This window comes from Sciurus carolinensis, chromosome 5, assembly GCF_902686445.1.
Source record: "Sciurus carolinensis chromosome 5, mSciCar1.2, whole genome shotgun sequence".
NCBI classification, from domain to species: domain Eukaryota; kingdom Metazoa; phylum Chordata; class Mammalia; order Rodentia; family Sciuridae; genus Sciurus; species Sciurus carolinensis.
In genome coordinates, this window is record NC_062217.1 from 88167557 (window position 1) to 88192534 (window position 24978).

A 24978-nucleotide genomic window follows, 5' to 3' on the forward strand; every position below is an offset into this window, starting at 1 on the left:
TGCATCAATTGAAATAACCATATGATTCTTATCCTTAAGTCTATTGACATGATGAATTACATTTATTGATTTATGAATGTTAAACCATCCTTGCATTCCAGGGATGAACTCCACTTGATCGTGGTGCACGATTTTCTTAATATGTTATTGGATACGGTTTGCCAATATTTTGTTAAGGATCTTTGCTATATTCATCAAGGATATTGGTCTAAAATTTTCTTTCCTTGATGTGTCTTTTCCTGGTTTGGGTATGAGGGTGATATTAGGGTCATAGAATGAGTTTAGTAGGGTACCCTCCTTTTCTATTTCCTGGAATACTTTGAGAAGTATTGGAACGAGTTCTTCTTTTAAGATCTTGTAGAACTTGGCTGAGAATCCATCTGGTCCTCGGCTTTTCTTGGATGGTAGGTTTTTAATGGCTTCTTCTATTTCATTGCTTGATATTGATCTGTTTAAATTGTGTATGTCCTCCTGGTTCAGTTTGGGCAGAGCATATGACTCCAGAAATTTGTCAATGTCTTCGGTAGTTTCTATTTTGTTGGAATATAGATTTTCGAAATTACTTCTCATTGTGTTATGTATCTCAGTGGTGTCTGTCATGGGTATTTCCTTTTTCATCATGAATTTTAGTAATTTGAGTTTTCTCTTCCTTCTCTTTGTTAGTGTGGCTAAAGGTTTGTCTATTTTGTTTACTTTTTCAAAGAACAAACTTTGTGTTTTGTCAATATTTTGAATTGTTTCTTTTGTTTCAATTTCATTGATTTCAGCTCTGATTTTAATTATTTCCTGTGTTCTACTACTTTTGCTTTTATTCTGTTCTTCCTTTTTCTAGGGCTTTGAACTGTAATGTTAGGTCATTTAGTTGTTGATTTTTCATTCTTTTCTGAAATGCACTCCATGCAATGAATTTTCCTCTTAGTACCACTTTCATAGTGTCCCATGCATTTTGATATGTTGTATCATCATTCTCATTGATCTTTTAGAATTATTTTATCTCATCCCTGATGTTTTCTATTATCCATGTTTCATTCAATAGCATATTATTTAGCCTCCAGGTGTTGGAGAAATTTCCCTTTTTTATTTTGTCATTGATTTCTACTCTCAGTCCATTATGATCTGATAGAACACAAGGCATTATCTCTCTTTTTTTTTTGCATTTCCTAAGGGCTGCTTTGTGGCATAACACATGGTATATTTTCAAGAACGTTCCATGTGCTGCTGAGAAGAAAGTGAATCCGCTCGTTGATGGATGGAATATTCTATATATGTCTATTAAGTCTAGGTTATTTATTGTGTTATTGAGTTCTATGGTTTCTTTGGCTCGTTTTTGTTTGGAAGATCTATCTAGTGGTGACAGCCATGTGTTAAAGTCACCCAGAATTATTGTTTTGTGGCTTATGTGATTCCAGAAATTGAGAAGGATTTGTTTAATGTACAGGGATGCACCATTGTTTGGGGCATAAATCTTTACTATCGTTATATCTTCTTGATTTATGGTTCCATTAAGCAGTATGAAATGTCCTTCTTTATCCCTTCTGACTAACTTTGGCTTGAAGTCCACTTTATCTGATATAGGATGGAAACCCCTGCTTTTTCACTGAGTCCATGTGAGTGGTAGGTTTTTTCCCATCCTTTCACCTTTAGTCTGTGAATGTCTTTTTCTATGAGATGAGTCTCTTGCAGGCAGCATATTGTTGAGTCTTTCTTTTTAATCCATTCTGCCAGTCTATGTCTTTTGATTGATGAGTTTAGGCCATTAACGTTCAGGGTTATTATTGAGAAATGATTTGTATTCCCAGTCATTTGATTTATTTTTGGTTTTTTATTTGGCTTTGTTTCTCCTTTGAGTGGTTTTCCTCTAAGATAGTTCCTCCCTTTGCTGACCTACATTGTTGTTTTTCATTTCCTCCTCATGGAATATTTTGTTGAGAACATTCTGTAACACAGGCTTTCTATTTGTAAATTCTTTTAACTTTTGTTTATCATGGAAGGATTTTATTTCATCTTCAAATCTGAAGGTTAGTTTTACTGGGTATAGGATTCTTGGTTGGCATCCATGTTCTTTCAGAGCTTGAAATATATTGTTCCAGGCCCTTCTAGCTTTTAGTGTCTGGGTTGAGAAGTTGGCTGCTACCCGTATTGGTCTCCCCCTATATGTAATCTGATTCTTTACTCTCGCAGCCTTCAAAATCCTATCTTTATTTTGAGTGTTTGGTATTTTTATTATAATGTGCCTTGGTGTGGATCTGTTGTGATTCTGTGCATTTGGTGTTCTGTAAGCCTCTTGTATTTGATTTTCCATTCCATTCTTCAGGTTTCGAAAATTTTCTGATATTATTTAATTGAGTAGGTTGTTCTTTCCTTGGTTTCTATGTCTTTGCCTTCCTCAATCCCAATAATTCTTAAATTTGGTCTTTTCATTATGTCCATAGTTCATGGAAATTCTGTTCATGATTTCTTACCATCTTCTCTGTTTGGGTGAGTTTATTTTCAAGATTAAATATTTTGTCTTCATTGTCTGAGTTTCTGTCTTCCAAGTGGTCTAGTCTTTTGGTGATGCTTCCCATTGAATTTTTATTTGGTTTATTGTTTCCTTCATTTCAAGGATGTCCTTTTGTTTTTTTTTTTTTTTTTTTTTTTTTTGAGAATCTCTATTTCTATGTTGAAATGATCTTTTGCTTCCTGCAGGTGCTCTTTCAGGTCATTGGTATTATCATTCATTGCGTGTATTTGCTCTCTTATCTCATCGTTTGCTTCGCGAATCATCTTCATCCTGTATAATCTTATGTCCTTTTCTGACATTTCTTCTAACATACACTCACTGGATTCTATGAATATAGAATCTAGATTTGTTTGGATCATTTTCTTCCCTTGTTTTTTCATGTGGTTCATTTATGTTCCCCTCTAGCAGTGTAGATCTGGGGTATTGCAGATTTCCCCCTATAGGCTTATATTGGCCCTATAGGTTTCCAAAACCTTTTCTTTAAGGGGAGATCAATATTAGCAGTGCCCAATTCAGACACTATGCACTCCTAGACCAAATAGCCCCTATGGGGACAATAACAAAATTGTCATAATAAACAGAATGAGTTCAAATATTATATATCAAACAGATTTGCAATAAGGTCTGCAGTTTCTAATGGAGGACAAAGAGGATGCAGAGGGATGTAGAATGTGGCTGTTAATGGGATAAGAAAAGAATATACATAAATTCTAGATAATAGAAAGGGTGAGAGTATAATCAAAAGAAATTGAATGTTAGCATGCAAAAAGGGAGAAAGAGACTCTGAGGGAACAGGTTAACAAAAGGAAAAGAGAGCAAGAAACGTAAAGAAATAAAAACTTAAATTTTTTCAATAAGGAGAAAAAGGAAAATCTACAGTATAACAGTCATATAGTAATGAAACCTCCCAGTCTTCAGTAGTCTGATACATGAGAGGTACCTAACAATGAGCTTCAAGCCTCCAGCAGGCATCTCAGGATGGGTTTTGCCCCACATAAACATCGGAGCTCCAGCTTCCAGGATTATCCAAGATGGCTGCTCTGGCTTGCAAATGTGTTGGCAAATGGGGAGCCGCAACTCAGGGTGTGGCCGTGGTCAAATGGAGGTCCTGGAGTCAGGTGCTGTTGGTCAGTAAGTGGTCCTGGAGGTCGGGTGTATTTGGTGTGGTCGTGGGATCCTGGAGGCCGAGTGCAATCAGTTGGTCTGGGGTCCAGGTGATAGGGCGCAGTCAGTTGGTCTGGGGGTCCTGGCGGCAGGTAGCAGTCAGTTGATGTGAGGGCCCCAGAGGCAGGAAGTGATTGGTAGGGCTGAGGGGTCCTGGAGACAGGACTCAGTCAGTCCGACCAGGGGACTTATGGGACTGTTGTCTCAAAATGGCAGCAGTCACGTGTAATCAAACCTGTAGGTACTGTAACAGTGAACTTCCAGGCAACAGCAGACAGTTGGTGCTCCACTGGTGGTTGGTGATCAGATCGCTGACTGTTGTCGGAAGATCAGGAGGTGAACCTTATGTGTTGGGTGATGGATAGGTGTAAGGCAGGTGATGGACAGGTGAGAGGCAGGCGAATGGCAGATGATAGGTGCCTGACAGTGAGAAATCTGCACTCAAAAAAGGTCCCTTGAAGCAATTTGAACAACAACAAATGTTGCCAGACTAGAGATATATGGCCAGTAAAAATATTTGTCAAATGTTAAAATAAATTAAGAAGTACTCAAAAAAAAAAAAAGCCAAGGGAATTTGTCTCTAACAGATCTATACTAAGGAATCCCTTAACCTTCTTTGGTCTTGTGTTGCTACTAAATTGCTGCTTCTCATACTTTCCATTTTGCATATACAAGAAAACACTCCTCATATTAATATTCTAATTACTGTAAATTAAGCATAACATCAAATAACCTCTGATCCAAAGCATTATAAAGCTGTGACTTTCAGCCAGTGCTCCCGTTATATGGTAGTCAGTAAATACAGCATGAATTTAAGGGTTTGATCTTGTCTTTCTCTTTGGGGAATTGTGTATAAGTAGACTTGAAAATTAGGAGAAACTAACTTATGGATCTATATATAGTATAGTGGAAAACTTGTAGAAGAAAATAATCAGGTTTTGCAATTGTATAAAGGACAAACTTAAACATTTCCACATTCATGCCTGCTCTATCTAATATATTTTATACATTTTTTTGTAAACTTACTTGCTTTGATATATTATAATCGATATACTATGCATTTGTGGAATTTTAGGGAAATTATTCATTCTTTTCTAGAAAAAATTGGAAACAAAGAGAACAGGTTTTCAAAACACCCTCAAACACAGATCACATTCTTCTACTCTAAATTTTCTTTGGTAATCAAAATTGATATAAATATGCAAACCACACTTCAGTTATATTCTCCATATTCAGACATTTAAATTATTTAGCTTCTAAGTCTCAGGGTGTTTAAAAACAACTGCTCTTAGTGAGACATGGATTTCATACTGTGACAAGCTCAAAAATGAAAACAAGTATACACATGACAGCATTTTCAACCAAACTGCAGCATTAAGCACAAAAGAAAACTCTGCTGGGAGCATGTATCTACAAGTGTGAGTGTGTTTAACTTGGTAAAATGTCTTTGTGACTCTGTGTTAATAGGAAAAAATAAAAAGGAGTCAGGCAAGGATTTCATTATCAATGGTGTTTGAAGAATTTTTATCTTATTTATTTATTCATTTTACAGTTAGTGTTTAAAAATATTGGTAACATTTGAACATTACACTTAGTCTTGGCTCAAAGTCTGTCTTAAATTCAGTTAACCACACTGTTCCCTGCCCTGCCCTGCCAGTGACTTTGGTCCACACCAAAAAAGATGAGAGAATTCAGACTTTATGCTAAGACTTTCCCCTTAGACTAGGCTAGACCAAAGATCATAAAGAGTGTCACTATGTATCATAGGATTTCCTTCTTCCTAGATAATGGAGTATGTGTTCTATTATATCTGAAACAAAGTCAAGTACAGGTAACACATTTTTAAAGCTCTCTTCCTTTTTCTTTATTTAGACCTATTTAAACCCTATTCTCTCACAGTTGTGTCTACACCTCTGTCAAGTGTGATAATTGAAGGAAATCAGAGATCAGTATTACAGCAGGAAACACACTAAATAGAGATGCATTAATCAGTTTCCAAATCAATTCCATTTTCAAATATTATTTCATAATGTTTGAATCTTTGAAAACTATGAGAATACTTATGAAGCTCCTTGTAAAAATCATAAATAACATTTCTAAAATGATTAGTTAGGTGTACAATCATTTTTTCAAGTTAAAGGAAAATTACTTTTATAATAAACTACGTGACACATTTTGTATTCCTTGCTTTTAGAAACACATCTCACGTTAATAATACATTACACACCTAGTTTTTATTTATATAATACATTTGATTGTAAAGCAGTAAAATTATGCCCTTAACCACAGAGAAAAAGTTAGTTCCAAGAATCAAATGTTACTGATAAGCATCAATTGGTACAAAATATTCAACTTTTTTCACATATTCCTACAAATATAATATGAACTTTTTATTCTTCTCAGCAAGTAGAATATCAAATATTCACCATGCTTTCAAAATAGAGAATCCTTTAAAATGTAATTGTCTTCAAAATAATAAATTATATTATTTGCAATTAATAATACCTACAACAGAAAAGTTATATTTTAAAAAATGTACCTAAAATATCTAATACAAAAAATGTCCTAGTTCACAAGCTTCATAGATAATGTATCATCTGCAATAACAAAAAAATAATTCATAGGAGCTCTAATTCTTTTGAGTATGAAAGTTCAGAACAAAAATTTCTTTACAAACTGTTGGTGCATCTTTGCAATGTCCTAAGATTCCATAGCCAGACTTCAGAGTCTAGTTCCTCCATTACCTATAATACATGTGTAATTACAAAATCATTGATCATATTACTTTATATATTAATCCCACCTTTCTATGAATGAAAAACAGAAAAAAGAGAAGATTGAAATGAAAATTAAACTCATATTTTTGACACAAATTAATTGTATTTCATGAATCTTGATTATAATTCCTCAAAATACTATTTACTTTTGATTGATAGCAGTTTACATTTCATAATCCTTGAGAAAATGAACCTTGTGGGAGCTAAATATAATAATTTTACTCAATATTTTATAAACTCCCACAAATAAAAAAAAATACCTTGGAAATATTCAAAATAAAAAAATATAAATAGATATATTATAATATATCTGAATATAATATGCCTCTTGGAATCTTACCCCAATACTTATGATTTTTTGAAGGACTGCTTCCATTTTCTGTATACTTATTATACTTTTGCTTCTATCCCAAGCTTCTCTGCAATATCTGGGTGCAATAAGTAATTTAATCAGTAACACTTACTTGAATAGCAGCCACTATCTAAATAAAAGAAAGAACATGAATAAAGGAGCAGAGAAGAAAAAGAAATACAGCAAGAATCAACAAACAGTGGATAAAATATAAAACACATGGAGTGTTGTGGGTTCATCACAGGAATGACCCAGAGGACATATACAGGGTGCTATGACTAAGAAGGGCATTTAATTATCAATCACTCATTTCAAATAACAGCTTAGAGATTTGTTCTTTGTTAATTTTATTTTTTAAATTTAACACATTCTGGCAGGTTGAGTGACTTTCCAAAGTCCTTTTATAACAAACTAAATCTTAAATCTAATTTTTAAATTCAAAAAGCTTTGATAAAAATAAACACTTAAAAGTTAAGAATCACATGATTATTTCAATAGATGAAGAAAAAGCATTTGAAAAAATACAACACCCCTTCATGCTCAAACAATAGAAAAAATAGGGATAGTAGGAACATGCCCCAAAATTGTAAAGGCTATCTATGCTAAGCCCACAACCAATGTCATTCTAAAGAGAGAGAAAATGAAAGCATTCCCCCTAAAAAGTAGAGCAAGGCAGGGATGGCTTCATTTGCCACTTCTAATCAACATAATCCTTAAAACTCTATCCAGAGCAATTAGACAGACCAAAGAAATTAAAGGGATACAAATAGGAAAAGAAGAACTCAAATTATCCCTATTTGCTGATGACATAATTCTATATTTAGAGGAGTCAAACAATTCCACCAGAAAACTTCTAGAACTCATAAGTGAATTCAGTAAAGTACCAGGAAATAAAATCAATGCTCATAAATCCAATGCATTTTTATTCATAAGTGATGAATCCTCTGAAAGAGAATTTAGGAAGACTACCCCATGCAAATAGCTTCAAAAAATAAAATAAAATACTTGGGAATCAGACTAACAAAAGAGATGAAAGACCTCTACAATGAGAACTACACAACACAAAAGAAAGTAATTAGAGAAAATCATAGACAGTGGAAAGATCTTCTATGTCCTTGGATAGAAAGAATTAATATTGTTGAAATGGCCATACTACCAAAAGTGCTATACAAATTCAATGCAATTCCAATTAATATCTAAATGATGTCCCTCACAGAAATAGAGCAAGCAATCTTGAAATTCATTTGGTAAAATAAGAGACCCAGAATAGCTAAAGCAATCCTTACAGGAAGAGTGAAGCAGGAGGTATCACAATATCAGAACTTTAACTATACTACAGAGAAACAGTAACAAAAAAGGCATGGTATTGGCACCAAAATAGACCAGTAGATCAATGGTACAGAATACAGGACAGAGACAAAACCAAATAAATACAGTTTTCTCATACTAGACAAAGGTTCCAAAAACATACAATGGGGAAAAGATAGCCTCTTCAAAAAATGGTGCTGGGAAAACTGGAAATCCATATGCAACAGAATGAAACTAAACCCCTATCTCTCACCCTACACAAAAATCAACTCAAAATGGATCAAGCACCTTGGAATCAGACCAGAGACCCTGCATCTTATAGAAGAAAAAGTAGGTCCAAATCTTCATCATGTTGGCTTAGAACCAGACTTCCTTAACCCGACTCCCAAAGCACAAGAAATAAAAGCAGGAATCAATAATAGGTATAGATGCAAACTAAAAATGTTTTTTCTCAGCAAAGGAAACTATCAACAATGTGAAGAGAGAGCCTACAGAGTGGGAGAAAATCTTTGCCACACATACTTCAGATAGAACACTAATCTCCAGAATCTATAAAGAACTCAAAAAACTTTACACCAAGAATACCAATAACCCAATCAACAAATGGGAAAAGGAAATGAGCAGACACTTCACAAAAGAAGATCTATAAGCAATCAACAGATAAATGAAAAAATGTTCAACATCTCTAATAATAAGAGAAATGCAAATCAAAACTACCCTAAGATTTCATCACCCCAATTAGAATGGCTATTATAAAAAATCCAAGCAACAATAAGTGTTGGCGAAGTTGTGGGGAAAAAGGTACACTGATACATTGCTCATGAGGTTGCAAATTAGTGCAGCCACTCTGGAAAGCAGTGTGGAGATTCCTTAGAAAACTTGGAATGGAACCACCACTTGACCCAGCTATCCCACTTCTTCGCCTATACCCAAAGCACTTAAAATCAGCATACTACAGTGACGCAGCCACAACAATGTTCATAATTACTCAATTCACAATAGCTAGATTGTGGAACCCACCTAGATGCCCTTCAATTAATGAATGGATAAAGGAACTGTGGTACATATACACAATAGACTTACTCAGTCATAAAGAATAATAAAATTATGGCATTTGCAGGCAAATGGATGAAGTTGGTGAATATCATGCTAAGTGAGATAAGCCAATCCCAAAAAACCAAAGGTCAAATAATCTCTTGGATAAGCAGATGATGATACATAATGGGGGGTTGGAGGAAGGCAAGAATGGAGGAAGGATGGATTGTATAGAGGAAAAAGAGAAGTGGGAGGGGTGGGTGGAAGGAAAAATAACAAAATGAGACAAACATAATTATCCTATGTACATGTATGATTACACAAATTGTATGGCTCTACTTCTTGTACAACCAGAGAAACAAGTTGTACCCCATTTGTACACAGTAAGTCAAAATAAATAAATTATTTTTAAAAAATCTAAATCATCTTAAACACAGTATGTCCAGGCAAAAAAGAAAAAAAAAAAAAAAAGGAGAAGGTGAGAGAACTAACTCTTCACATCTGCGCTTTCAACTTCTGTCAGTCTTTGAAGTTTTTTACTGAAAACTTACCAATGGGGGAGAGATTATCAAATCAAAAGAGTAACCAGATGTATGAGACAAATCTTTTATTTTGTCAGAGTTCTGAATTTGGACAAGCAAACCAAGGCATCTGACTTGTGGTTGCTTCTAGAAGACCCCCAGAGATTTCAACACTCAAGTTGTCAGTGCACACCAAAGATTGCATAACTACCAGACAAGTGTCTTTTGCAGACCTGATGCATAGAATTGCTGGGGAGTAACAGAGCTACATTCTATACAAGTTAAAGGTGAAAGCATTTGTTAATATTTATTTGTTTATGATTTATCAAAATGTCTAAATGCATTCTACTGTCATGTACAACTAATTCAAATAAATAAAAAATTCATAAAAAAATTTGTATTTGGATATAAGAAGGAAAATGACTCTAAAAATAATTAGAAAAATTCCAATGTTCATGAGACATGAGAGACCTGAGATAAACACACACACACATATAAACACAATGAGGTCTTTATGCTATGCTACGTGTAAGCATTTATTCTGGCTTTTCAAATTAGCCATTCATCAATGTCTACAAAAAGCTTGTATGCGTATGTATGTTTTTATACTTGTTGTTGCCTGAAACACAAAGAAAAACATCTCTAAATCTTTATTGTAATTTACACAGAAAATTGAAATTACATATTTTGAAGGTCATTTACATTTTTATTCATTCTCTTTGATTCATTTTCCTGTAGTATATTCCATATTAATTCAAAGTAATTTACACTAAGGCTGATGGTCAGAAGTATTTTATTATGTATTTAATTATATACTTATGTTTGAATAAATTGAACTCTATTATTCTTAACTATATTTTAGGCAGTTAATAATTATAAAATGTTTTAAAAAACATTATTGTGTATGCCTCTGTGAGATATGTAGTATTACTCTTTTTCTCCAAATGAAATTATTGAGAGTTTGAAATGTTAAGTAGTGGAAAGGAGATACTTCCAAGTCAAATTTTTGAATTTCAACACCTATAATCTTTCCATTGTGAGATGTAATTAATATCACTAAATTAAATTGTATTGAGATTGGTATCAAAAAAATAGAATGAGTGAGAAAGTGCTAGAATAAACTATAATTTCTATGTAGTTGGTTTTTTTTGGGGGGGCTACTGAGGATTGAACTCAGGGGCACTTCTTAGTCATATCCTCAGGCTTATTTTGTATTTTATTTAAAGACAGGATATCACTGACTTGTTTAGTGTCTTGCTTTGGCTGAGGCTAACTTTGAACCGGAGATCTGCCTGCCTTAGCTTACTAAACCAGTGGGATTACAGGTCTGCACCACTGCACCCATCTAATTTTTGTTTTAAAATATTGGAATATCTATTGAAATTATTCTGGAACTTGCATAGAAAACAAAAATTGAATTTGAAGAGCTATATATGGATACAAAATATGTAATTAGTTGGGAACAGTGATTGGCAAATAGAAACAACTTAAACCTAGTCAGGAGAAATTAAGTACTAGAGAATAGAATGTTCTTGCCTTTCTTCTCTCCTCTTTCTTCTTATCTTTATAACAACAAATAATTTTAAAGTATAAGAAAATCAGCAATGATAAACCAAAAGGGAAATTTTAGTAGCAAATTTTTATTTTAGGAAAGTATTTTAAAGTATGTAAATCAAATGTTTAAAATGAACTGATTCTGATAAGGATAGTTTGTCAAGACCCATACTTTAGAAGCAGAATTTTATTAATTTCGTTAATTTTTTTAAAAGTTAACATTTCAACAACTCCTACATGCTGACATATTTATGTTTATCAATTTTTGTGTTTCAGTATTTAAAAAGGTTGTTGTAATATGCATATTACAACACCACAACTTTAATAAAGTTGACTAGAGCTTGTACTCAAAAGGGATCTTGCAATCTAGGCATTTCTGCTATAAAATATATCATAGAATATTGACACTTTTCCAACTGAAAGTAGTTCCAAATTTTCCTGAAACAAATTGCACTTGGAAACACCAATCATTTTTACAACACTTCAAATGATGCAACACCGGGACAGGTAGCCCAATTTGTTTAAGCAATCTTTTGGGATAACATCAAATAAAAGTGCATATTTTCAAAGGCAATTTCCTACTGCATATTACAAACATTCCTTGCTTATTTCTTCTGGTGGAAGATTCAGGGTCAACAAAAATTTCCTTCTTTTCTTTAAAAACCTATTGTCATGAAATTTACAGTTACATTCAATTAAAAAAGAATTTTGCAGGACAGAATAATGTTATTCCATGCCTCCAGTCAAAGTGATATAACCAAGCTAGGTTATAAAATGCTCAAGGTTGTTTCCTTTGAAATGCTATCTACATCAATTTTACAAAGCTTGATTAAATTGAAAAATACAGAATAAAAAAATATTATAATTATTGAAATATAATTAAATTAACTAGTATACATCCTTTCTAAATTTCCTGCCTTTATAAGATATTATTACCTCTGTAGATATCATAGCATTATGTGTTTCAAAATTTAACTTAAAGTTTAATAAAAAGGGGATAATAAAAGTTCACCAATATGTCGACTCTAGGACTGTTAGCTCCAGCTTATGATTATATAATTAAAGCTAATAATTCTGATTTACATTCAAGACAGGGGTTCCTTAAAAAAAAAAAAAAGACAGATGTGTTGGGATCAATCAACCTATGTAATTTTGCTTTCTGAAGTAATATGCAAATTACTAAATATACTTGTGGTTTATAAATTGATTAAAAAGTAGACCCAGACAAAAAATACCCATAGAAAATAAACTTTTGCACATATTTGCAAATCTCATTTCTCTAATAAAAATGAAAATAAAATGCTCATAATGACCACACTCACAGTTTTGTCTTGATCAGGTCTGTTCATATTGCTTGCTGATTATGAAAATTATCTACTTGTAGAAACAAATATTATCATTTTTAATTACTGATGTATAAATCTATGAAAACACCTAGGTATAAGAACAGCTTCTGCCACAGAAACTACAACTCCTTGATAATGAATGAACTGTTTTTCCCAATAAAAAAATGCACAGAATTCTTGAGTACATACCAAATATAAATATAAATTAAATTATTACAACAATAACTCCCTCCCATGAATAATTTTTCTTACACATTTTTGGGGGCTCAGAAAACAATACTCTCCAAATTGTGTCACTTTAGCTTGCTGAGCAATTTGAACTAAAGGACACTGGAAGTGCTCAGAGGAAGCCTCTGAAGCTAAGTCTCTTTCTGACCTCATGCTCTCCTGTCTTCTTCCCTTCCTTTTCTCCTGAAGTGAGTCCTAGAAGCCAGAATTCTTCTTTTTCCAGATTTAATAGAAACTAGAACCACTCTTCCCCAAAGAGAGTCATAAAAACTAGGAAGGCCACTTTCTTCCTTTCCCCATCTCCCTGGAAGACCTTCCTTCCTAAAGGTCTTGCACAGGGAGAAAAGCTACCCAGAGACCATGAAGGATGTGAACAGGAAGGATGCTGGAATCCCCTTCAGTCTATGAACATACATTACATTCTTTTGTCAAATCACATTTCCACAGAGCTGTCTATTCTACATGGGACCTACATAAAAACACATTTCCTTGGACCTTGATTCTTCATTTGTGAATGCTTGTGTGCCATGTAATATGTTATAGGAGTGTCATAGGAGTTTTATGATATGGCTGAGGCAAGGTATCATTCCCACCCACCCCTACATTACAATTCTTTTTTTTCTTACCCCCCAGCCCTCGCACCTCTCTTTTCCCTCTATACAGTCCCTCCTTGCTCCATTCTTGACCCCCTCTCACCCCCATTATGTGACATCATCCGCTTAACAGCGAGATCATCCGCCTTCTGGATTTTTGAGATTACCTTATCTCACTTAACATGATATTCTCCAATTTCATCCATTTGCCTGCAAATGCCATAATTTTATCATTCTTTATAGCCCAGTAATATTCCATTTTATATATATATCACAGTTTCTTTATCCATTCATCAATTGAAGGGCACCTAGGTTGGTTCCATAGTCTGGCTATTGTTAATTGAGCAGCTATGAATATTGATGTGGCTGTATTTCTGTACTATGCTGATTTTAAGTCCTTTGGGTACAGGCTGAGGAGTGGGATAGCTGGGTCAAATGGAAGGTCCATTCCAAGTTTTCTAAGGAATCTCCACACTGCTTTCCAGAGTGGCTACACTACTTTGCAATCCCACCAGCAATGTATGAGTGTACCTTTTTCCCCACATCCTCTCCAACACCTATTGTTGCTTGCATTCTTGATAATAGCCATTCTAATTGGGGTGAGATGGAATCTTAGTGTAGTTTTGATTTGCATTTCTCTTATTACTAAAGATGGTGAACATTTTTTCATGTGTTTGTTGATTGCTTGTAGATCTTCTTCTGTGAAGCATCTGTTCATATCCTTAGCCCATTTGTTGATTGGGTTATTTGTATTCTTCATGTAGAGTTTTTTGAGTTCTTTATATATTCTGGAAATTAGTGCTCTTTGTGAGGTATGAGTGGCAAAGATTTTTTCCCACACTGTAGGCTCTCTCTCCGCATTGATAATAATTTCCTTTGCTGAGAGAAAACTATTTAATTTGAATCTATGCCAGTTATTGATTCTTGCTTTTATTTCTTGTGCTATGTGAGTCCTGTTAAGGAAGTCTGATCCTAAGCCAACAAGGTGAAGATTTGGACCTACTTTTTCTTCTATAAGATGCAGGGTCTCTGGTCTGATTTCAAGGTCCTTGATCCATTGTGAGTTGATTTTTGTGCAGGGTGAGAGATAGGGGTTTAGTTTCATTCTGTTGCATATGGATTTCCAGTTTTCCCAGCACCATTTGTTGAAGAAGCTATCTTTTCTGCATTGCATATTTTTGGCACCTTTGTCTAGTATTAGAAAATTGTATTTATTTGGGTTTGTGTCTGTGTCCTCTATACTGTACCATTGATCTACCTGTCTATTTTGGTGTCAATACCATGCCATTTTTGTTACTATTGCTTTGTAGTATAGTCGAACTTCTGGTATTGCGATACCCCCTGTTTGATTCTTCCTACTAAGGATTGCTTTAGCTATTCTGGGTTTCTTATTCTTCCAGCTGAATTTCATGATTGCTTGCTCTATTTCTGTAAGGTACATCATTGGGATTTTAATTGGAATTGCATTGAATCTGTATAGCACTTTTGGTAGTATGGCCATTTTGACAATATTAATTCTGCCTATCCAGGAGCATGGGAGATCTTTCCATCTTCTAAGGTCTTCCTTAATTTCTTTCTACAATGTTTTGTAGTTTTCATTGTAGAGATCTTTTACCTCTTTGGTTAGATTGATGCCCAAGTATTTTATTTTTTTTTTTGAGGCTATTGCAAATGGAGTTGTTTTCCTCATTTCCATTTCAGCTGTTTTATCACTTGTGTATAAAAATGCTTTAGATTTATGTGTGTTGATTTTATAGCCTGCTATTTTGCTGAATTCATTGATGAGGTCTACAAGTTTTCCGGAGGAGTTTTTTGGATCCTCTAAATATAGAATCATGTCATTGGCAAATAGTGACCAGCTTTAGTTCCTCTTTTCCTATTCATATCCCTTAAATTTCTTTAGTCTGCCTAATTCCTCTGGCTAGAATTTCAAGGACAATGTTGAATAGAAGTGGTGAAAGAGGACATCCCTGTCTTGTTCCTATTTTTAAAGGAAATGATTTCAGTTTTTCTCCATTAAGAATGTTGTTGGCCATGGGCTTAGCATAAATAGCGTTTACAATGTTCAGGTATGTTCCTACTGTCCCTGTTTTTTCTAGTGTTTTGAGCATTAAGGGTGTTGTATTTTGTCAAACACTTTTTCTGCATCAATTGAAATAACCATATGATTCTTATCCTTAAGTCTATTGACATGATGGATTACGTTTATTGATTTACGAATGTTGAATTATCCTTGCATTCCAGGAATGAACCCCATTTGATCGTGGTGCACAATTTTCTTAATATGTTTTTGGATATGGTTTCCCAATATTTTGTTAAGGATCTTTGCATTTGTATTCATCAAGGATATCGGTCTAAAATTTCCTTTCCTTGATGTGTCTTATCCTGGTTTAGGTATGAGGGTGATTTTAGCTTCATAGAATGAGTTTGGTAGGGTACCCTCCTTTTCTATTTTCTGGAATAGTTTGAGAATTATTGGAATGAGTTCTTCTTTGAAGGTCTTGTAGAACTCAGCTGAGAATCTGTCTGGTCCTGGGCTTTTCTTGGATGGTAGATTTTTAATGGATTCTTCTATTTCATTGCTTGATATTCATCTGTTTAAATCGTGTATGTCCTCCTGGTTCAGCTTGGGAGAAACATATGTTTCTAGAAAGTTGTCAATGTCTTCGGTAGTTTCTATTGTGTTGAAATACAGATTTTCGAAGTAGCTTCTCATTATGTTCTGTATCTCAGTGGTGTCAGTCGTGATATTTCTTTTTGCATCATGTATTTTAGTAATTTGAGTCTTCTCTCTTCTCTTTCTTAGTGTGGCTAAGAGTTTGTCTATTTTGTTTACTTTCTCAAAGAACCAACTTTGTGTTTTGTCAATTTTTTGAATAGTTTCTTTTGTTTCAATTTCATTGATTTCAGTTCTGATTTTAATTATTTCCTGTGTTCTACTACTTTTGCTGTTATTCTGTACTTCTTTTTCTAGGGTTTTGAGCTGTAATGTTAGGTCATTTAGTTGTGGACTTTTCATTCTTTTCTGAAATGCACTCCATGCAATCAATTTTCCTCTTAGCACCGCTTTCATAGTGTCCCAGAGATTTTGATATGTTGTATCATCATTCTCATTGACTTCTGAGAATTTTTTAATCTCCTCCCTGATGTTTTTTTTTATCCATGATTCATTCAATAGCATATTATTTAGTCTCCAAGTGTTGGGGTAATTTTCCTTTTGTATTTTATCATTGATTTCTACTCTGAGTCCATTATGTTCTGATAGAACACAAGGCAGTATCTTTATTTTTTTGCATTTACTAATGGCTGCTTTGTGGCATAACACATGGTCTATTTTCGAGAAGGTTCCATGTGCTGCTGAGAAGAAAGTGTATCGCTCGTTGATGGATGGAATATTTTATATATGTCTATTAAGTCTAGGTTATTGATTGTGTTATTGAGTTCTATGGTTTCTGTGGTTGGATTTTGTTTGGAAGATCCTTCTAGTGGTGACAGCCGTGTGTTAAAGTCACCCAGAATTATTGTGTTATGGTTCTATGTGATTCTTTATATTGAGAAGGATTTGTTTGATGTACAGGGATGCACCATTGTTTGGGGCATAAATCTTTACTATCGTTAAGTCTTCCTGATTTATGCTTCCATTTAGCAGTATGAAATGTCCTTCTTTATCCCTTCTGACTAACATTGGCTTGAAGTCCACTTTATCTGATATAAGGATGGAAACCACTGCTTTTTTACTGAGTCCATGAGCGTGGTAGGTTTTTTCCCATCCTTTCACCTTTAGTCTGTGGATGTCTTTTTCTATGAGTTGAGTCTCTTGCAAGCAGCTTATTGTTGGGTCTTTCTTTTTAATCCATTCTGCCAGTCTATGTCTTTTGATTGATGAGTTTAGGCCATTAACGTTCAGGATTATTATTGAGAAATGATTTGTATTCCCAGTCATTTGGCTTATTTTTGGTTTTTAAGTTGACTTCGTTTCTCCTTTGAGTGGTTTTCCTCTAAGGTAGTTCCTCCCTTTGCTGACCTACATTGTTGTTTTTCATTTCTTCCTCATGGAATATTTTGTTGTGAATATTCAGTAGTGCAGGCTTTCTATTTGTAAATTCTTTTAACTTTTGTTTATCATGGAAGAATTTTATTTCATCTTCAAATTGAAGGTTAGTTTTACTGGGTATAGGATTCTTGGTTGGCAACCATGTTCTTTCAGAGCCTGAAATATGGTGGTCCAGGCCCTTCTAGCTTTTAGTGTCTGGGTTGAGAAGTCGGTTGCTATCCGTATTGGTCTACCCCTACATGTAATCCGATGCTTTTCTCTCGCGGCCTTCAAAATCCTATCTTTATGTTGAATGTTAGGCATTTTCATTATAATGTGCCTAGGTGTGGATCTGTTGTGATTCTGTGCATTTGGTGTTCTGTAAGCCTCTTGTATTTGATTTTCCATTTCATTCTTAAGGTTTGGGAAATTTTCTGATATTCTTTCCTTTAATAGGTTGTTCATTCCTTTGGTTTGTATCTCTGTGCCTTCCTCAATCTCAATAATTCTTAAATTTGGTCTTTTCGTGATGTCCCATAGTTCTTGGAGATTCTGTTCATGATTTCTTACCATCTTCTCTGTTTGGGTGAGTTTATTTTCAAGATTAAATATTTTGTCTTCATTGTCTGAGGTTCTGTCTTCCAAGTGGTCTAGTCTGTTGGTGATGCTTTCCATTGAGTTTTTTATTTGGTTTATTGTCTCCTTCATTTCAAGGATTTCCATTTCATTTTTTTTGAGAATCTCTATCTCTTTGTTGAAATGATCTTTTGCTTCCTGCAGGTGCTCTTTCAGGTCATTGGTATTATCATTCATTGTGTGCACTTGCTCTCTTATCTCATCTTTGGTTCGCGAATCGTCTTCATCATGTATAATCTGAAATCCTTTTCTGACATTTCTTCTAACATACTCTCATTGGATTCTATGAATATAGAATCTAGATTTATTTGGATCATTTTCTTCCCTTGATTTTTCATGTTGTTCATATATCTTCCCCTCTAGCAGTGCAGATCTGGGGTATTGTAGATTTCCCCCTATAGGCTTATAGTGGCCCTATAAGTTTCCAAAACCTTTTCTTTAAGGGGAGATCAATATTAGAAGTGCCCAATTCAGACACTATGCACTCATAGACCAAATAGCCCCTATGGGGACAATAACAAAATTGTCATAATAAACAAAATGAATTCAAACATTATCTTCGGTATAACAAACAGGTTTGCAATAAGGTCTGCAGTTTCTAATGGAGGATAAAGAGGATGCAGCGGTTTGTAGAATGTGACTGTTAATGGGATAAGAAAAGAATATACAGAAGTTCTAGAAAATAGAAAGGGTGAGAGTGTAATCAAAAGAAATTGAATGTTAGCAAGCAAAGAAGGGAGAAAGAGACTCTGAGGGAACAGGTTAACAAAAGGAAAAGAGAGCAAGAAACGTAAAGAAATAAAAACTTAATTTTTTTTTAAAAAGGAGAAACTGTATAACAGTCATTATAGTAATGAAACCTCCCAGTGTTCAGTGGCCTGATGCATGAGAGGTACCTGACAATGAGCTTCAAGCCTCCAGCATACTTTGCAGGATGGGATTTGCCCCACCCAAAGATTGGGATTACGGCTTCCAGGATTATCCAAGATGGGCGCTCTGGCTTCGAAATGTGTTGGCAAATGGGGAGCTGCAGCTCAGGGGTGGACGTGGTCAGCTGGAGGTCCTGGAGATGGGATGCAGTTGGTCCAGCAGGGGTCCTGGAGGTCCGGTGTGTTTGGTGTAGTTGTGGGATCCTGGAGGCTGGGTGCAATCAGTCGGTCTGGGGTCCCAGTGATAGGGCACAGTCAGTTGGTCTGGGGGTCCTGGTGGCAGGGAGCAGTCAGTTGATGTGAGGACCCCAGAGGCAGGGAGTGATCGGTCGGTCTGAGGGATCCTGGAGATGGGGCTCAGTCAGTCCGGCCAGGGGTCACAGGGGTCTGGCAGTTGTCTCAAAATGGCGGCAGCCATGTATAATCAAACCTGTAGGTACTGTAACAGTGAACTTCCAGGCAGCAGCAGGCAGCTGGTGCTCCATTGGCGGTTGGCGATCAGTTTGCTGACTGTTGTCAGATGATTGGGAGGTGAACCTTGTGTGTTGGGTGTTGGGTAAGTGTAAGGCAGGTGATGGACAGGTGAGAAGCAGGCAAATGGCGGATGATAGACGCCTGACAGTGAGCAATCTGCCTACAATTCTTATTAAGATGTGCACTTCGTACTAGCTGAAGACTTTTTTTCTTGCATTTATCTTAGATATCAACCCTCTTCTCCCAAAGCATTCACTCCAGTACTCCCAAAAGCAACCTAAACAAAGTACACATCTTTAATGCCAGATGGCAAGTGTTACCATTTTTTGATGTCACTTGATGTTTTTTTGAACATAATGGTTTAGGAAACAACCCTGATGTTGAATGGATCATTTTTTAATCTTAAAATGCAATAATGTATTATTTTATATGTGGCTTAAAACCAAACTAATATTACCTTAAACCTTAGGAATTGCATAAGAAATGCTTATTGTAGCATCAACCAGAATAGGGACCATACTAAAAACTGCTAGGATCAATGTAATTAAGCTAATCAGAAAGGAAAGGTAAGCAGAAATGGTGCTCCTTATCAAGTTTTGAATATTGCTTCTCTCTCTCCCTCCCCATTACTCTCTTTCACAATGCAGTTTAAAATGATGTCAAAATCTACTTTTGTCATTATTGATTTTACAGTTAAGCAACACTTACACATTTAATAATAATATACAAAGGACACATTGTCTTTGTTCTCATTTTCCCTCAAAATATTAAGCCAACTATAATGTAAAATTGTTCTCCAGTTGGAAAAAAATCACAGGACATAATATAATGAAATAAGACTAAGTTTATTCTCTGAATGACTTGCCAGATGACTGATCAGCTGTGAGAAGTTAAAAGTTTTATATCACTGAAGATTTATTGCCTACCAAGAGTTGATATATGAAATGCATTTTTTGACCTTTGGACTATTCTAAATTAATTTACATCTATAGAACATCTCTGCCTAGAAATATTCTATAAGAAAAACAAATTTAAAAAATGCTTTATCCATTGTTAAGTTCAATACTTGCTGCAGTCATACACTTCACATGATACAATGTTTGATTATAAAACTTAAAATATCTAGGAGTACAGGGGGGGAAATCTCATTCTGTTATTAGCAGATAAAATTATAGATGTATCTATACCTACCTAAGCATCTGTTAAATATGTTTACAGATTCTGAATACTAAAATATTTTTATAATTTTAATCTTAACTTCCTTCATTAGAATTCTTTTTAGATGGTAAAATTACATTAAAAGTTGAATCGATTCATATTTCCAAGGTCAGGAAGTTCATTTGTTCATTAAGATAATGTAAAATACCTCAAAATATTGTCTGAGAGTATTTTACTTTATTGTCAGTACAAAGACTAAATGAATAAAAGTAATTATATAACTATGACATTCACATGGTTTGCATTTACTTGGTGCCCTATTTTTTTTGGCAATATGGATTACACCATCTTTCTGAGTCATGAACTAGAGATCACTTATTTTCTTTTTATCATTACTGTTTCATATAAAATCAATTCAGTGATAGTGAACATTTTTCTCCTAAAACTATTTTTCTTCTGGTAATTTTGCACACATTATTCTCATAGCCTCCAATGGACCTACTCTCATTGAGTGACCAATGGAAAGGCTAAATTGGAGCAAAAGAAAGCATTGCAACTAATTAATATGTCACAGGAGTACAACTTCAGGCAAAAGAGTTGATGAAGCTTGCTGAGGACACATGTGGGTCTTTTGTAATGCAGGTCTGACTGTATAGCCTAGTTAGGTCAAATTGTCTGTCAGTTACTGGACAGTTGGCCACCATCTGACTGAATAGGCCTGTCTTTCCCTTATACCTACAGACCTCTTACCAGCTCTCAATGGCAAGCTACTGCCACTAAACATCTCAAAGCCTCTGTCAAGGTTTGGGCACATGATGGGCTCCTGATGTGAATGAAGGGCCAGGGCTACACTCTGAATGTGGAAGATTTTCCCCATTTAAACTCATAATGTTCACAACAGCACCCATAAAAGAAAAAAATCCTTGCAGTGAGGACACTAACATTTATAATATTATGCTAATAATCTTCTAGATTATTTTCAATTTCCAAGGACAATTAAATACATGAATTGATGGCTTCAAACTTGAAGGGAATGGTGGGAGAGGAAAGGGGAAGGGACAGTCGGTTAGGGAGAAGCAAGAAACAAAAAGTAAATGGGAGAAATTGCATCCTATCTAGTAGAAACTTGTTTTCTAGTTTTCCAACCAAATAGGAAGCTTCTGTCTATAGAAAGGCTCAGATAATGCCCAAGGGAAATTTTTATCAAAAATAGGCATTTCTCTACAAGGCCTGCATTTAAACATGACTGCTTTGATCTTAAGATGACTCCTGATTCTACTAAGTCAGGACATGGACCTTTGTTTTTGTAGTTATGTGTTGCCTTTGTTCAACAGTTTCCTATTTGAGAATTTTCATAGTAGATCCTTGAATATCTGTCTTAATAATAGACTTTAAAAAATGAAAAATTGCATCACAAGAAAAATATGGCTTTTAAAAAACAAACGCCATAGTGGTACCCCAAAGAAATTTAGAAATGTGTAAACAACTCTCACTAAATAGTAGAAATTATTTTCTTCCCCATTATCATTTACCATTTCTGTGAAATAAAACAAATGTGAAATACAGTTAGCAATATTATCTCCTACTACATTCCTTAAATATAAGCATCAGTATTATCAATTTGTACTATCACAAGAAAAAACCTATTGTATTCACTGTCTGCTATTTTATTCATCAGAATTCATTGCTTACATGACAACAGCTTTTACTTTAGTACTCTTTAGTGATATACAGGAAATTTGAAAACATTATTGTTCCCACAGATTTGAATAGTGGGTTGTTGACAAAATTGAATCTACCTGACTCCCAATGAAAAGAAACTTTGGGAAAATATAATATGCTAATTTATAATTCTGTCACAAGTAATATACCACAGAAGTAGGTAAAACTTCCACATAACAGTCACTTTATTGGGTAAATTACTTTCTATATTATACAGTATTTTAAACAACTTTCATAAATTTGGAACATTGAAATCCACATGTAATATCAAGGCTAATTTATACTCATGAGAAAATGAATGTCTAGGAAATGGTGTTAAACAGAATCCTCTTTTTAGAGCTGAATCTCTTAAAAGTTTTGTTCACTTTATTCAACTAAGCAAAAGTATCATTGCATCATTTCTGAAAATGATTAAAAAACTGTTTTCAAATTATAAATATGATGACACATCAAAAAATGCTTAAGTTTAATGACCAGTTAGAGGAGAAGCAACCTAAAAACTCCATTCTATGTAATATTTATTAACTGAAATATGTATCATATTTTACAATGTGCAAAGTGCTTTCAAGTTTATTGCTCATTTCATTTCTTCTTATTGGAGGGTCTCAAAGTTCCCAAGTGTTAGCATTCTATATAAGCCTGTTGAAATTTATTTTTTATTATAAATCATATTAAGAATTCAAAAATCTGGAGTTGGGGACCTCACTTTCTATCCTCTTGCTGTGTCTTTAATAGAGAGTTGTCAAAAGGAACACTGCCACAGAAGAAAACTGTAGAAGATACCAATTCTTGTGTTATATGTTCCTTGGCTGTGTGTGACACCCCATTTGTATACATTCCAAGGACAGAGGAAAATCCACCATGGGGGAATTGCTGTTCATTTCAGCCAGAGTTAAGAGCCAGATATTGCTGTCCTGGAAGATTTGATGTAATATAATACTGTATAGCAAACTATTTATTAGGAGAATCAACTAAAGCTATCTAAAAAACTAAACCCAGTGTCTCCTGGTTTGAGTTTCAGTAATTCTAGTCTGTGAATAAGTCTTTCGTTTATCAGACATAAGCTCAATATGTAGAGTTGTTGACTCTGAAAGTCATTCATTTGACTACGACCTGAAGTTACCACATAGTATACCCTAATTAATAAAGTCCTTCAGGTACAGTGGACTTCAGGCTACAATGTCTGCTATCAGAAAATGTGAATCAGAACACAAAATTAAGGCTTTGAAGTGGTATTTATGCACCAGTGAAACAAGATATGTTACATCTGGAGTTTAAACCAAAGGATAAAATGACAAGAGAATGAACTTCAGAGCAACCCCTCATTTTATGATTTTGTGATAATGAAAAATCAGGTTCAGAGGTCTATTATTCTAAATATATGATATCTGATAATACACAGAAAAAACTAGATGGTCACATATGTGCCTTTTCCCTCTTCATTTAGGGGGAGTTACACAAAAGAGTTAATTGAATATAAGTAAGTTAGTTAATATATTTTATATGTAGATCATTTTAAATTTCATTTAAGTCTATATATAAAAATCAAGAAGCATTTAAATAATTTTGACATGTTAAAAGTCATAAAAATGATAAGACTGAATTAGATACAGCATTCCAGGAGCAAGCTATGACAAAATTACAATGTGCATATGTAATATAAAGAAAACTATTTTTTCTACCTGAAAATGTAACTATGGTATCTATAAGAAAAATATAATATTTTTATGGTAAGTTTGGATGCCCTAACAAGCTGAGAAAGTAACATCTAATTGGAAGAATGATAAAATGCAACTGGGATAGATTTTGAGGATTGTGAATTCTATTTTTACATATTTAAATTACCATATGGTATTAGAAAAAATAAGTCTAATTTTGTACTTAGGTGACCCAAATGGGTTTTCCACCAAAACAAAGATTGCCTGGCTGTGTGTTCAAACCTTCAGCCAACAGACAATTGTCTCCAGACAGAAATAATTGTCAGTGTTTATTATACTAAAAACTTTGTATATATTGTGTTTCTGAGCATTTGCTTAACTAAGAAATGAGCTTTAAGGAATTTGTACACAATAAAGTAAAAATATGCCTCTGAAACTTTTACTTCAATTTTTCTCCTACCTTAACTTTTGATCCTGCAGAAAACTAGAAAACTATTTGTTTCAACAAATCATGTTGTTTATTGCCATTGAAAATTATTTTAGATACTAATAAATATAAAGATAATATTTCATCAATAGGAATGAATATGAATAAATATCTACTTTTTCTTTATAAAACAAATATTTAGAAAAGTTACTAAGCATTCTCATGTATTATTTAAAATGTATTTTAGAAAATATTACATTTGGTTTACTATAAGTATGTTTTTCTTAAATATAATTTTAATCCAATATGCTATGAAAAACTCCATAAAGTAAGATTAAACAGAAGTTTCTTCATTACTTTGAAGTCATATTTAGTATATCCATAGTTTAAACTCTAAAAATTAAATATGCAAACATTAAGTATAAGTAAATAAGCAATTAGAAGTTTTATGGACACAAAAGCTATTTTTCATTTTTTTTATTTTAATCACACCCTCTTTAATGGTAGAGGAATTTAGAAAGTGACTTAAGAAACAACCTATGAAAACTGCAGGAAACAAC